The sequence below is a fragment of the Juglans microcarpa x Juglans regia genome, chromosome 6D (assembly GCF_004785595.1).
Source record: "Juglans microcarpa x Juglans regia isolate MS1-56 chromosome 6D, Jm3101_v1.0, whole genome shotgun sequence".
Classification (NCBI taxonomy): domain Eukaryota; kingdom Viridiplantae; phylum Streptophyta; class Magnoliopsida; order Fagales; family Juglandaceae; genus Juglans; species Juglans microcarpa x Juglans regia.
This window is the reverse complement of record NC_054604.1, coordinates 10,279,019-10,294,878: the sequence shown is the minus strand read 5'-3', so window position 1 is coordinate 10,294,878 and position 15,860 is coordinate 10,279,019. Positions and strand designations below refer to the sequence as shown.

The following is a 15,860-nucleotide window of genomic DNA, read 5'->3' as shown; positions in this document are numbered from 1 at the left end:
AGTAGAGTATCAACAATTTGAAGACCATTCACTATAATGGTATAAGAATTCATTGCATAATAAGCTCCTTATACACTCTCACCCCCCGTGTTCTCACTCTCTTTGCACTTTCCCTTGAAGTTCCCCATAGTGCCTTCTCAAGTTCACTCTCACGCACAGGACCCACACAGCTGAATTAATGAAGCTCAGCACATCCACCCCTCAAGCCAACATATACGTCTAGGTCGAACATAATTGCTGGCACGGCACCAACTACATCTCAAAACTCTAGCACACTCAAGCCCATCCATTCGACCTCCTTGTCTCTCAGTTTTCAACTCACATCACCTCCGTGAGCAATATAGAAGCTAATCAGTAAGCTCCCTGTGAGGGAAGGCCCGCTCCCGTAGGGTCCATGCCTAAGAAAGTTGAGGCCCATTCCTGAAGGGCCCAGGCCTAGGAAGGCTAAACCACGAAGTCCAGGTCCGAGTAGGGGGCCAAAGACCCAGGGCGAGAAGGTCGAGAAGTCGAGTAAGCACGAGACCAGCCTGTCCGAGCCTATCCATTCAGGGTTCGGGAGGATCAGGGTCTACAAAATGAGTTACCGGGCCCGGTGGGCAACGCATCGTCACACCCCCAACCCCAGGATATCAAATCCTAGGCACGAGCCAGATCGATGTCAGGAAATCCGGTGCACAGTGGAGCGTCCCACGAGCCAAGGACACCTCGCCCACAACCTAACATCTCCTGGCATGACAGAGAGGTGGTGACCGCGTAGACGTAGGACCTTAGACACGACGCAATCCCTCGCAAGGCCGCAGACTGGCTCCCACTAGGGGGACAACGAATGAGTGGTGGCAGGCCTGACATCTGACGCGCCATGATCTCCCTCGACTGGGAGCCCTACTCAGGTATAAATAGGGGGTAACCTTTTTACGAAGGGAGATTCAGTTTTTGGTGTAACTTCTTTCCTACATTCTACTTTCCTTCTCCAAAGAACAATCACTGACTTAGGCATCGGAGTGACCCCAGAGGCCACGGGAGCCTCATCTTCTTCTCAGTTGCAAGTATCAGGAAGCTTGGGCTTTGCGGACCTGCATGGGTTGCGAAACACGACACCAACAGTGGCACCGTCTGTGGGATAATTTTTCCATAACGACGTGTACTTAGTATGCCAGCAGCGACGCAGTACCAGGCCACGAGAAGGGAAGACTGCGAGGAAGAAACAATGGAAGCACGACTTGTAAGCATGGATGAGACCATCAGGAAGTTGACTGAGGAGGCCCGAACACTTCGGCAAGAAAACGCAGCCCTCAAGTTTGCGAACGAGGAGCTGGTGGGAGGCGTAGAGCCGAGCGGCAATGAGCAAAAGGGTTCACGAAGAATCCCGGCGGACACTACGGCGGAAGAAGAAAGGCGCGAAATGCACCTCAAAATCTGAGAGTTGGGAGACAAATGTGCGGAAATAGAAAAGAAGATGGATACCCCTTCGACTGTAGACCAACAACTAATCAGCTCTGACCTCCCTTATAGTGAGGAAATCTTGGCCATGCCCCTCCCTACGAAATTCAAAGTTCCCCAGATGGAAGCCTATGATGGGTCCAAAGATCCACTGGAGCACCTAGAGACTTTCAAGGCCCATATGACTTTACACGGCTTCCCAGGAGAGGTTGCTTGCTAGGCCTTCCTCCTAACACTGAAGGGAGGGCCCGGAGCTGATTTGGGGGGCTGGCGTCAAGAACAATAGGAAGCTTTGAAGAGCTTGCACGCCTCTTCATGACACAATTTCTAGCCAACCGCAAGAGGAGACACCCCGCGGCCTACCTCCTAACAGTCAAGCAATGAGAGGGCGAGAATCTAAAGTCATATCTCTCTTATGGTTCAATTGGGAACACATGACCACTGATGATCAGGACGAGAATTAGCAGCATTGCTAGGGGAAATCTGGTCGCTGAATCCATTCATGACCGAGATAGCACGGAAGACCCCCACCACGCTGAGAGAGTTTATGGACTGAGTAGATGAGTTCATCAATGCAGAAAATACTTTAGAGGCACTAACGGCCCCTCAATGGGCTGAGATGGAGAGAGCTGGGATAAAGGCACCAGTGCAACGTCTCAACTGTAATAACCATGGAGGAGAGAGGCAAGGACCTCCAGATGTGAAGAGAAAAAGAGAAGCATCGGCCCGGACTAATGGAGCAAGCTGCGCCCACGTGAGCTTGGCAGTAGAGGGAAATGCTCGGGTGGAACACCAAGGAGAACATCCCCGTGGGGTGGAGGGCCGCCCATTTTGTGAGTATCACATAAACAACCGACACAGCACGCGCGACTGCTACGCCCTAAAGAAGATTAAGGTAGAGGAGCAGAAGAACCCAGTGGGTCAGCCAGGGAATGGAAGGAACAGACCTGAAGAAAGGCGCCCAAACTTCCGATAGGGGGAAGTCCCGAGAAGACAAGATGTGAGGGATGGAAGGCGAAGAAGCCCCACCGTGGGGAACGGGCCGCTTAGAGAAATAAGCACTATCACTGGGGGTGTATCCAGGAGGAGGAGTCACCTCATCAGCCTGAAGGGCACACGCCTGGAAAGTGCACTACAAGGAAGTCTTCAGTGCGGTAAAGGGAGTAAGCAAACCACAGTGATGTACCGAAAGTGTCGCAATAACCTTTGACGAAAAAGATGCGGAAGGCATTCTCCAACCGCACGACGATGCATTGGTTGTGACATGCAGATTGCGAACTTCCGGCAGTTCGGCCGACATCCTCTTTTGGGACGCTTTCATCAAGATGGGCATCGATCTGGATCGGTTGTGGCTGGCCACAATTCCACTCAAGGGTTTCACGGGAGATGTCGCTCACCAGGCAGGCATCATTACCCTCTCAATCCTAGCAGGAAGGGCACCCAGGACCACCACCACCATGACCGATTTCCTGGTTGTTAAGTCTCCATCCTTATACAATGCCATACTAGGGCGTTCGACCCTGAACAGTTTAAAGGCGGTGACGTCTACCATTCACCTAAAGGTGAAGTTCCCCACCGACTCAGGGGTCGGCGAAATCCATGGTGAACAGGTCCTAGCTTGGGAAAGCTACAACAGGAAAATGAGACATGAGGCATGAGTCGTAGCGGCCATAGAAGCATCAAAGGAGGCCCCCATGCCTGGGTTACCTCCGGTCCTTACCCAGTGGGATAGGGAAATTCGGGACGAGCAGGCCCTCAGACAAGTCGCGCCCAACGAACCACTCGAACTTGTAGTAGTAGACCAACAAGAGCCCGGGCGGCAAGTCCGAATCGGCATTAGGGATAGGCCCAGATATGAAGACAACGCTAATATCTCTCCTGGTCGAACACCGGGATGTGTTTGCCGGGAGTCATGAGGACATGCCCGAGATTGACAACTCCATCATCGAGCATTGACTCTATGTCAACCCGATGGGCCGGAGAGTAAAACAAAAATGATGCAGCTTTAGCACTGAGAAATATGGAGCGATAACAAAAGAAGTGGACCGACTCTTCGCTGCGGGGTTTATCCGGGAAGTTCAATACCCGGAATGGCTGTCGAATGTGGTTCTAGTGAAAAAGCCCAATGGCAAGTGGCGAATGTGTGTAGATTTCATCGACCTAAACAAGGCCTGCCCAAAAGATAGCTTCCCTCTACCCCACATCGATTTGATAGTAGATTCGACAGTGGGACACCCACTCCTCAGCTTTATGGATGCATATTCTGGATACAATCAGATAAGGATGAACCCGGATGACGAGGAGAAAACAGCGTTCATCACCGACCGAGGGCTCTTGACTCGAGAATAAGTCGAGTCCTTACACTGGCAAGAAGACGGGTCCCTTGACTCAGTAAAGCTGCGGGGTACCTTTCAAGTCCCAGGACTCGGAACCGGACCCCACCCCAAAAAATACTAGTCCTAACACTCGCAAGAAGACGGGTCTCTTGACTCGATAATAAGTCGAGTCCTTACACTCGCAAGAAGACAGGTCTCTTGACTCGAGAATAAGTCGAGTCCTTACACTCGCAAGAAGGCGGGTCCCTTGACTCGATAAAGCTGCAGGGTACCTTCCGAGTCCCATGACTCAGAACCAGAACCCGCCCCAACTAGACCTCACCCTAGCTAACTCAAGTCTTCATAAGGAGAAAGGAAATACATAAAAGATATAATATGAAGATATCATGAAGTCCTTTGTGTTGTCAAAATTTTATTATCAGAATATATAGAGTACACGGGTTGTGCTCGTCAAACAAAAAAGAAAGTACATATGTAACTACTACAAGAAAGAGACACTCGAAAAGCCTAATCACTAAGATGGAGAAGCAGACGGACCCCGAGGGAGGAACGAAGGGTACTCGGGCTTCCCAAAATTCCTAACAAAGGCCTGCTCCTCGGGGCCAGGAGGGAGAGACGCCAAGGACAAGGTGCGCAAGTTCGGCTCTGGATGCTACAACAGATGTTGCTGCATTCTCTTCAAGCCGTCGCTGTAACTGTAGGACCAAGCAACATCACGAATGGAGTTAGTATTTGTGATCTGGGACTGGATCTCATTGGCAAACCAGTCAACGTCCCCCAGCTGAGACTTCAAGTTGGCGATCTCCCAGTCGCTCGAGAGAAGGTCGAGATTCTTCTAGATCCCGGACTGCGCTAGCTTGCCAACCAGAGACGTTGCCCGTCACAACTGATCTCTCAGGTGTCAGGCTTCGTGAGAATGCCTAAAGGTCTCGAATAACAACCTCGAACGCTGCCCGACCACTAAGACCTGAGCCTGGCGAAACTCTTTGACCTCCTTCCAGAGGGATTCTGTCTCCCCCCAGGTCTTCAACAACTCTTCCCAGACCGACCCCAGTTGAGCCTGGGAAACACTCAGCTTAGCTTCCAAGGTGATCAGGGCGCGCTCGGAGGAGAGGTCGGGCTCCTCAAGTCCCTTTTTCTCCTAAGCTGGTTGAGACAACTCCTGCTCGGCATCGTGAATGAGGTCTTTCAACTTTCTCTTTTTGTCCTTCTGCCTTTCAACAGCGACCTCCAGGTCCCAGTTTTGGTCCTTGAGGAGCATTATCTCCTTCAGCAGATCCCTCCGCTCCGTTTTTAGCTCTTTTATTCGTCTGGTCGCCTACTTCAACTTAAAATAACAGAAGCAACCCAAGGAACCGAGCCCTCGGTTGGCCTCTTCCAGCTTCTCCAGCTCACTCCCAATCGAGCCAGCAAGTTGGTCCATGGCCTATGAAAACAGGAAACGCAAAAAAAAAAGGGAATCAATCACAAGACATCCTAAACCACAGCCAGGAATGAAGCAAGTTTGCAAAGAACAAGCATACCTGGGTGAATAAAGGCCTCAGCATGCAGCTGACTCACTCGGTAGCAGCAGCCCGTGCTTGATCCAGACTTGAGGGCGGAGGCAAAGAACCTTCTGCACCTAAAGAGGATGAGGGGCCGGCAGTCACCAACTGCCAAGAAAAATTGGGAAGAGATGCCCAAGTCTTGTCACAGGGCCTGGGCGCCACAAGAGTCGAAATTGGGGACTCCTCATCATCGCTGAGATCGATGATTGGGGGAGCAACCTCGGGCGGGATCCGAACCGAGGTAGGTGAAGCTTCTGGAATCGGTTCCTCAGCATTCTCACCCGCCAGTGCTCCATCCTTCTTCATCTCGAAGGGAAGATTTGCCAAGTCCCTCCTCGGGGCTTCTGATTTCGAAGGGACCAGGCCCTGCCTCCCGTGATCCCGGCTCATGCATCGAGTCGTTGTGGTCACCCGTCTCGTCCCGAGGAACGTTCGTCTCTGCTTAGGGTCTGAAAGGGCATGATGCAGGCCCCGACTTGCTGCCACCCGAACTGGAGGCTGGTGAAGAGCTCTGCACCCCCTCCCGAGGCTCAGATCCTGGGAAGGCATTGTCTTCTTCGTCTCCACTCCCACCGAAAATTGAATTTTCGAAAGAAAGAAGCTCGGCGAGTCGTCTCGAGCAAAGGCAGCAGCAGTCTCCTCCTGAAGAGTATCCTCAAAAGAGGAAAAGGTCACAAACTAGCTCGGCTCGTGGGGAAAGGGGTGCGCCAGGGAAGCTAAGAAAGCCGCTTGAAAGTCACAAGCCTCCAAGTCTTCTTCAAAGCGAGGCAGCGGGCTTTGAGAAGGCTCCGCGACGCGGGAGCTAGTGGAAGCAGAGGGACCGTCGGCAGAGACCGGGCCTCTCTAGAAGGAGGTGGTTCCCCATGATGAAAGGGTCGGTGCATCCGCTGGGGCAGATTCCTGCCGCTGCGACGAGCGGGCGCACCCTCCCGACTCGCTAGCCCAGTCCATGGGTGGAGTAGGACCTCTGGCAACAGTACTCGGTGAGGGAGAATCATGTCACACCCGCGGCCTCTTGGCAGGACCATCGGAAGGGCGCGCGACTCTCTTTCGGCGAGGGGGGTGGGCATCTGGAGGCGGGACACTACCCAGAAAATTCCTTCCTACAACGTACAAACGGTAGGGGGATGACAAGTAGCTGTAAATGTTTTCATCGTAGAGAACGACATCCTTGTTCGATTCTTCGAGATGGGCCCTCACCCAAGCTATGACCAACTCGTACCAGGCCTCCTCCCTCCGATTGAGGGTAAGCTCCAAGCTCTCAGCTAACGGAGGGTACCCCCAACTTGCCTGAACAGGGAATTCTTTGTGAATGGCTTCCCCTTCAGGGTACTCCCAGCCCGGTCCTGACACAAAGAAGAACTTACGCAACCACTCTTTGATACTCGAGTGACGCTGCTCGAGAGAAGCTATCTTGCGAGCAGAAAACAGGGCTTGGAAGCTAACGATGTTGCCGGGGCGGTTGACGAGTTGGTATGCGTAGAAGAATTCCCTCGGCGTCAAATCGGGATACTCTTCGGGGGTCTTGCTCAGCACCATTTTGTAGATGATGCAACTGGAGATAAAGAGGCACCACACGTTGGGGTGCAGCTGCGCCGTGGCCAACCCAAGGAATTTCAAAACTTCCCGCACAGGGCGGCAGAAGGGGGAGATGGAGGCCGTTGGTGAACATCAACTGGAACAAAGCAACCCTCGTTGCAGAGCCATCGGAACCCACCACGTGTTCACTCCATGGCATCTCCAAGATCACGGAGGAGGGAATCCCATACTTAGAGTGAAATGCCCTAAGATTAGCGCCAGTGACGGAGGATACCCAACGTCTCCCCGGAAGAGCAAAGCAATGGTGTCCATGTAAGCCATCGAGTGTACAAGGAGAAGGGTGTCGAACAAAGTAAACGAGAAGAAGGAGAGAGTGGCTGGGAAACTGAGAGCGGAGGAAGAAGGCGAAGTAGCGTGCGGGAAAACAAGAGTAGAAGGAAGGAAGATTTGGGGAGGAAGAGCGGCTTAAATAGCGAGGAAACAGGCGAGAAGAAGCTCGGGAAGCGAAACGGCGACAGGGTCAGTGGCGTCCGATAGCGCCATGCAGCACAAATGGCAATCGGAGGGGCTAAGGGACGTCAGACATGCACCAGAAAGGTGTCAAGGCAGTCAAAGGTGCAGTCTGCATGTCTCATCGAGCCTCAAGAAGAGGGACAGTCACAGAGGCGAAGGGGCACATTTACTAATCATCGGGAACAAGGAGCCGCCCGCGCCTCTCAACAACCCTCAAGAAGTCGAATCGGTAGATACCGAGCCACCTCCAAGAAATAGCGGGAGAGAAGGCCCGAAGCAACAGGATCAAGAGGAACCAGTCGGGATGAGGAAGGGTGGAATTCCCACCGCGTGTCCACAGTAGGAATTCGAGGGATACTGTGAGGGAAGGCCTACTCCCGTAGGGCCCATGCCTAAGAAAGCTGAGGCCCATTCCTAAAGGCCCCAGGCCTAGGAAGGCTGAACCATGAAGTCCGGGTTCGAGTAGGGGCCAAAGACCCAGGGTGAGAAGGTCGGGAAGTTGAGTAAGCACGGGACCAGCCTGTCCATTTAGGGTTCGGGAGGATCAAGGTTTGCAAAATAAGTTATCGGGCCCGGTGGGCAACACACTGTCACACCACCGACCCCAGGATATCAAATCCTAGGCACGAGCCAAATCGATGTCAGGAAACTCGACGCATAGTGGAGCGTCCCACGAGCCAAGGCTCGCCCGCAGCCTGACATTTCCTGGCATGATAGAGAGGTGGTGGCCGCGTAGACATAAGACCTTAGACAAGGTGCAATCCTTTGCAAGGCTGTAGACTGGCTCCCACTAGGGGGACAACGAAGGAGTGGTGGCAGGTCTGACATCTGACGCGCTACGATCTCCCTCGACTCGGGGCCCTACTCAGGTATAAATAGGGGTAACCTTCTTACGAAGGGAGATTCGATTTTTGGTGTAACTTCTTTCTTGCATTCTACTTTCTTTCTCCGAAGAACAATCATTGACTTAGGCATTGGAGTGACCCCGGAGGCCACGGGAGCCTCATCTTCTTCTCAGTTGCAGGTATCAGGAAGCTTGGGCTTTGCAGAACTGCTCAGGCTGCAAAACGCAACACCAACACTCCCTTTCTCTTCTTTTCTTATGTTCCTCTTTCTTTTATACTCTCGGCCCTCAGGTCCTAGTCCCTATCACAAACACTATTCTCCTCCCAAATTAAACCACCACAAGCAAATGCCATACTTCACAATGCTACTTGATCTTCTCTAATCCTTACTTAATTGGTAAGGCTTGCCTTACGACTTGATCTTCTCTAATCCTTGCTAGACTGTGGACTATTGGGACTTCAAATTTGCTTGTATGACAAATACTGTATGCTGAGAGGAATTGATATACCAGGCGAATATCATGGGTGAGTATCATGCTGGAGATTGTTAATTCTTGTCCGTTATATCATTAAATCACTATTAACGATGGTTGGATTCAAATTCCACATCAATGCATTTTGGCGATCATGGCCTTGGTTTTAGCTGGGTAGGCTCATGGCTTTTGGCTTTGGGTCCATGGTCTCTTGTGATGTAGGGTTCAACCCAATTCCTTTGAGGAAATATTTAACCTAGCAGTTGCCCCACAAATTCCTACCGCATGAGTGTGACCGAGATTTATCATTCCTCTCACTTTTTTTGCGCCGCTTCAGTGACCTTTGTGCACCTAACTTCCACTTGCATTTAATCACCCTAAGTGGCAAGAGTGAGACATTTCGGCTTCTCTACATGTTCCATCGCCACTCATATTCATTCTCCTTGGCAACACATATTCCCACGTTTAGGATAATGTGTGCCAGCTTACCTCCCATGTCCTTTCATGCAGCATAGATCACGAGATTTGCTCGTTTTACCTCTATGTTAGTAACACCTATTGTTTTCTTGTTGGGGGTTGTCTAACCGTTGCTATCCTCTTTTAAATTCCCTTCTTCACATTTTTTTTATTTCTTATCGTTGCACTCTCCTTCAAACCCTAATTGCTTCATGTGGTTGCACTCTCCTTCAAACCCTAATTACTTCCTATTGTTGCACTCTCATTCAAACCCTAATCTTTTATCTTTCAAACTTTTTCCTTTCAGTCTTTTATATCGCCAATGGCTCCCCATAATATTTCTCACTTTGGCTCTCACGGTTCACTTTCTTCATGTCCTCAGAGTTCTCCCAACAAAGTAGAAGGTGCCAAATCACACCGTCTGAATGACTTTGAGGGACACAATTGGTCCACAACTACTTCTTAGGCATATTTGGACTTGGTGAGGAATTGGTATGGGGTCCCAGATTCTATGAACCTGGATCTTCCTGGGACCCATCATGGGGCTATTGACTCGAAACGAGTTGCTCTATACGCAAGCATGTTCCTGATGCAGCTTTGGCACCCCTTTTGTTGCCTTGTTCATGATGCCTTGAATTTCTTGGGTCTAGGCTCTTCATACCTTCTTCATAACACCTCGAGGATTTTGTTATCGTGTTGTATCATGTGGCGTCAAGTTTTGGAACCTGCCGGTGAGGAATATCCTGACTTTACTGCCCTGGAGTTCATCTACACTCATGTTGTTCGACGCATTGATGAGAATCAATGCAATTTCCGTTCACAAACAAAATACAGGGTGGTGCATTGGGAGTCCCGTTAATCTCATGCCAAAGAGTGGCATAAGAAGTTTTTCTTTGTTTCTAATACTGGTTGGAAGTTTTTGGCAGGCGAAGCCAGCCGCCATGAATTTCCAGTTTGAGCCTTACAGGAAGTCTTTCCCGAGGACTGTGAGATCAGTGTGGTACTTTCTGATCAGGAGAAAGCACACCTAGAACTCGTCTACTCCAAGATTGAACAAAATATTGAGGTTGTTTGGTCTTATGCTCTTCTTACCAGGGCAAACATCGATTGATTTTTAGTATTACCGAACCGTTTCCATGTTGTGCGTTGCAAATTTTTGAGCGGGTGTTCCTCACAAACAAAAAAGAACCATTTTTGTTCTGTTGGAGCAAAAAGGGAAGAAGCCTCACTAGGACAGTGACTCAGTTCATGGTGTAGACGAAGCCAGTAGTGATTCAAACTCTGACCATGAGGATTCCATTCCTCCAAGTTGAATTGAACAATAGCGGCGAGTTTCATCGCCATCAGGAGGTAGCAGATTAGTTTGACTGCCCTTGACAGCTTGGAGGAGATCGTGAACCAGGCAGAGGCTAACCTGGTGGTGGTTCTGGACGTTGAGTCCCCTAAGCTAGGTGACTGTAGATAGGTTCATCAGCCCTCGCCAACCCTGTTCACCTGGTTGAGACCCTTAATCAAGAGAGGGCGAATATCGACGTGGTACTACACCCTACATTTCTAAAGTCTGCACATGGGGTTCTGCAGGTCCCCTTCCCAAGATGCCTGCTGAAGACTTTGGGGGAATGTCTTTGTTGCCAAGAGATCACATTGGAGCACATGGGGTTGGTGAGGAGGTGTTACCTCAACAAGATTGTGATGCGCCTTCGTCGTCCGATCCCTGCTAAGGTCAACACTCAAATAATCATCGCGAGATGATGCTTGAGGATTAAACTGGAGATCGGGAGTTTCTATACCTTCCCTGCCTTTCAGTACTTTGCCTCCTAGGGAAGACTTCAACACAAGTCCTTCCTTTGGGTGATATCAAACAACATGGGGAGGGCACATTTGCAGTTCCGACCAGTGCTACCTTCTTACCACAATCCCCTTAGGCTTTGTCACCTAGTTGCTTTGGGCAGGCAAGCGGTTCCAGACCTTCTTTAGCCGACTGTGAGCTTAACTTTTCAGGGTTACCTAGCCCTTCTAGGTCTCATCCCTTGGGGCTTAACCCGTGAGTCGACAATCATATGGAAGAGTTGGTTCATAATATTGCTCGTAAACTTGGGAATTTTTCTATCCTTGGTAGGCTTCCTTATTCTAACCTTCATATTGCCTTCCTTTTTCATTTCATAATCTCGATTGGTGTCATGTCTGGTCAATTCGCTTGTTGTGTTAGATTGTTGATCGCCAGGCTCTATCTGGAGGAAGAGGCTTGCTCTTTACACACCTTGCTGACAAAGCCAATCAAGTTGTTTATGAGCAAAGTGTGGCGAGGACAACATCTTTATGCTCTCATTTGGAGGAGGCTTACTCCCATATGCTAGAGGAAAATGTCACCGCCCTTTGAGACGACATGGTTGATCTTCGGTTGGACTTGGAGAACTCTCCGGAGGAGGTATCGCGATGCTACTCTGAGACTAAGGTAATGGAGGAGGAACATGACACTATGCGAGATATGCTCCAACGCTCGGACCAAGAATTGGAGGAGACCAAACAACGACATCAAATATGCCAATAGGGTGGCCTAGACGGAGAATGCTCGCAAAGAGCTTAGCTTAAACTTTGACTGTGCTCGTGGTGTGATGGCCAAGACAGAAGCTCGATTTGAGAAGGCAAAAAAATGAGCTCAAGGAGCATAATAAACTATTGTTGTAGCTTAGCCATGTCACTAAGACCTTGAGGCTCAAATTGGTCTCCTCTGATCAGCAAGCGACTGAGTTAATAATTAGTAAATTAGATAAATAAAAAATCTAATATTAAATTTGTACAACTAAGAAGTAGAACCTCTATTGAATTATAAGATTTTAAAAATTTATAAATAATTAATATGTAGCTAAATGATTAATACATACACATAATATGATAACATATATCTATTTAATATATGATTCGCACATAATAGTAAATAAAATTATTAAATCTTATCGACTAATTATTGTACAAATTATAAAATATAGCTATGAAACATATTCAATATATAGGCATAAGTAATTAGATTACATATTATATATTTAATTATAAAATGTTATGCTTATAATATTAGTTAATACACACATATATATACATATAGGTGTATGTATATACTTATCAATATATGAATTAATATTAATCGAGTCAAGCTAACAAGTCGACTCGGGCATAAACGAGCGGGTCTTAACAAGTCTTAGTTGAGTTGAGTCGAGTCGAGTCTAGTAGAGTATGTATCATTTAAAATCGAGCAGGCATCTACATTCACGGTCGAGTATTTTTTTTACAAGTCGAGTTTGATTCGAGTTTAACAGGAAGAGTACCGAGCAGGCTATCGAACAGATTGATTCATTTGCATCCCTATTACTCATTATTCCACATACCATCTATATATATATATATATATATATATATTTTTTAATTTATTCCTGCTAAACTAATTGAATTGTTCTACTCATCATCCCTATACCACATACTTGCTAAAGATAAAAATAAAAATATAAAAAATCATGCATGATAGGGTTGATAAATTTTTCTTTCCAATTAATTACTTCCTCTTAATAGAAATAATAATGGTATAAGGGTGTCTTGGTAAATTGAGGTGACAAGATTAGGGTTTCATCTCCGTCTCTCTACTATTTAAACGCCTCAAGAAATCAAAACCCTATCACAGCTCGATTGAACAAACTTTCGTCCATCCCAGCCGATTCCAGAGGCTCGCTTCCATCACACCTCTCTCTCTCTCTCTCTCTCTCTCTCTCTCTCTCTCTCGTATGTTTTTGACGTTTCTATATTGGCGGTGATGACGATATCTTATACCATCAAACTATGAAAGCTCTCTGGAGCTTGTTGATGTCAAAGTTTTATTCGCTGAGCCTTTGTTTCTTCGTATACGTAGTTAAATTTTCAGAACATAGTGTTAAATATTGCTATTTAATTTGATTGCAAGTGTATTTTTCCGCGAAATTGATTGGCATTCTGGTATGGATCTGATAATGCTAGCGGCAACAAATTAGAGTCTCTGATGCGTTTTTTTATAGCGTTTTCGGTGCTGTACGTTGCCAAAAGCGATCTGGGAGCTGAGATTCTGGCATTTGCCTCCTATTTTGTTAGGCTTTTGCATTCAGACGTTCCTATATTCATTTGTTTGAGCCTTAACTATCTACATATGTCAGATTCAGTCTTTGGTCATTGCAATGCTTTAACATAATAGCACACTTGCCAGATGTGTTCAAAAGAAACTATATAAGATTAGGATAATTTTTCTTTGTTTTGCCCTTTCTTACTAACTAAACAACTCAAAACAGAGAATTTATAATTTTATTCTTTTCCTTTTTATGTCTGTATAACATAACGTAATTTGATCAGTTCATTCTAGGTGTTTAGCTGTCTTGTTAGAAGTTGGAAACTTCGGATCTTAGCTAGTTGTGATATATATGTGGATATGTGCAATTTGTTTATTTCCTTTCAACCTAATCCATTTGGTTACTGTTTAAATTAGATTTAAAACCATGTACTGTCCTATGCCGAAACTCTCTCTGCTCTGTCGGATCTCCATGATTATATTATTTTCTAATGGTGGCCTATGATGATTAAATTTGTCCGTACCATCTGAGATAGTCTCCACAAAAGATTATCGTTGATGTATCTATATTTGCCATTTCTGAGGCCTCACATATCTAATTTCTTTTCTTTTTCTTTTCAAGCTTTATTAAATTGTTGTTGGGGGAGTTGTGATATCAATCTGCCATTCAACCATGAAAGCTTTTTTTGAGCATTTTGCTCACCATAAATTTTAACGTTGTGGAGAACATGTAACTGTTTGGTATGGGTGAGGTAATTCGGAAGGCAACAAATTAGAGTCTCTGATGCGCTTTTTCAGTAGTGTTTTCAGTGCTGTACGTTGCCAATAGTGATCTGGAGTTGAGATTCTAGCATTTGCCTCAATTTTTATTAAGGCTCATGCATTCAGATACTCTACATGCGTTTAACGTCTAGTTTTATTATCGCAAATGTCATCTTGGTATATTATGTAGACAAATATCATGTTGGTAATTTCACCCATTAATCTATTCCTTTTTAGGAACGTAGTTAGGGAGAAACTTTGTGGTTGCGCATACTTGTGAGTTGCATTATTCATTGCATTGTCATCTGCTTATCTGGTTTTGAAAGCACTACTGATCGTGATATTGGATGTAATGAAATTTCTTGTTCTGTTGCATATTTAATTATTTGAAGCTGCTAAACCTTATTTCGGGGATGCCTTTATTTTAGAACAGCATGAATTAGTACTTGCCATTTAATTTTTTATCTCAGATCAATCTGTGAAATGAAGTTGTATGTATTTTATTATATCAGGATGATATAAACCCACTCTCTACCTGCCATTCATTCTTTGACTGAGTATCGTTGTAATCTAATTTATAATTTATTGCTTGCTAACAATTATGGGACTAATTTTGTATACAAATTTTGATGCTGATACATCGGAAGTGATGATAAATGTACAATCCCAGCTCATTATGAGACCTTTTTTAAGGTCTGGGAATGGAATTTTCAACGTTTGTCTGATCCCAATCCTTCTTTTTTAACAAAACGGGAGTTGAATGAAGCAGCACGCCATTATGGCTTTTTTCAAAACAGGGCAAGAACCCGTGTGGATCTGGATTTTTCAAAACTTGGATTCTGGGTTTTGGGATGGATCTGAATTTTTTTTTTGTTGGTATTATTTTTTTTACAAACTCTTTTTTATTATTAATTGGACTTTAAATATTTTGTCTCCATTTAGAATTTCAAATCATATTCTCAATAGAAAACCAATATAAATCTCTTTTAGTCTTGCTTCTTAATATGACATAAGCCTATAAACAAATAACTTTTTAACTAAATACATGTAAAAATAAAAAAAATCAATATTCATCATGTAAAATGCATGCAACATATAAGATGTAATTAACTACATATTATATTGTTTGAATTAATTTGCTAAGAATATTACAATATTATATTGTTTGAATTAATTTGCTAAGAATATTACAAAATACATATATTGCTTTAATCAAATTCTAATAAACAACAAATTATTTGCAAAAAATAAGATATTTTTTCAACAATTAGCTCTTCTTCTAACAATCACATGATAGTGGTTTTGACAAGCTCTTTTGGCTGAATCAGAAAATATTATTTGATGTTGTTGCACGCCATAGAAGGAGCATTTGTTACAACCTGTACAAACTAGAAGCAATATAATATAAACTTGACAAAAATAAAACTCTATAAAATTGGGTTTGATATGATTAGATGTTTTTGGTGGTCAACTTGCCTCTCTAAAATCTTTAGTATACAAGCTATGCTTGCGATCAAACCCTAAAAGAAATGCCAATATACATGATTTCTGGTTGAGGGATTTAACTCAATTATAAATTTGGACCAACTTTCAAACAGCACAATTTTCATGAGTTTGCAACTAGTAAAAATGTATGCATTTTATTTACAGAATTGCTACTAAAACTCCTTCCACCCCTGAATGGAAGGTAATGAAAATCCTGACCCTTTTCCATTTGATCATGTTGACCAAGCTTATCATTGTTGTAGATCAAAAATCTCTAAGGCAAAAACTCATATGGGTCATTCCATTGTTCCACGTCCCTCATGATGGCATAGACGTTAATCAGCACTTTAGACTTGGCCTTTACATGAAATCCATTGATT

The 15,860-nt window shown here is 45.6% G+C and overlaps 3 non-coding genes across 3 annotated transcripts; all 3 read left to right on the top strand.

Moving 5' to 3' along the window:
- The first annotated feature begins 12,943 nt into the window (after window positions 1-12,943).
- Window positions 12,944-13,027, top strand: LOC121236283. The gene has a single exon (XR_005934717.1). It is a non-coding gene; the product is annotated as a small nucleolar RNA snoR116 (small nucleolar RNA).
- A 702-nt stretch (window positions 13,028-13,729) lies between these two features.
- LOC121236287 lies at window positions 13,730-13,821 on the top strand. The gene has a single exon (XR_005934720.1). It is a non-coding gene; the product is annotated as a small nucleolar RNA snoR117 (small nucleolar RNA).
- Window positions 13,822-14,634: 813 nt separating this feature from the next.
- On the top strand, window positions 14,635-14,727 carry LOC121236278. Its single transcript, XR_005934714.1, has one exon. It is a non-coding gene; the product is annotated as a small nucleolar RNA snoR69Y (small nucleolar RNA).
- The last annotated feature ends 1,133 nt before the right edge of the window (window positions 14,728-15,860 follow it).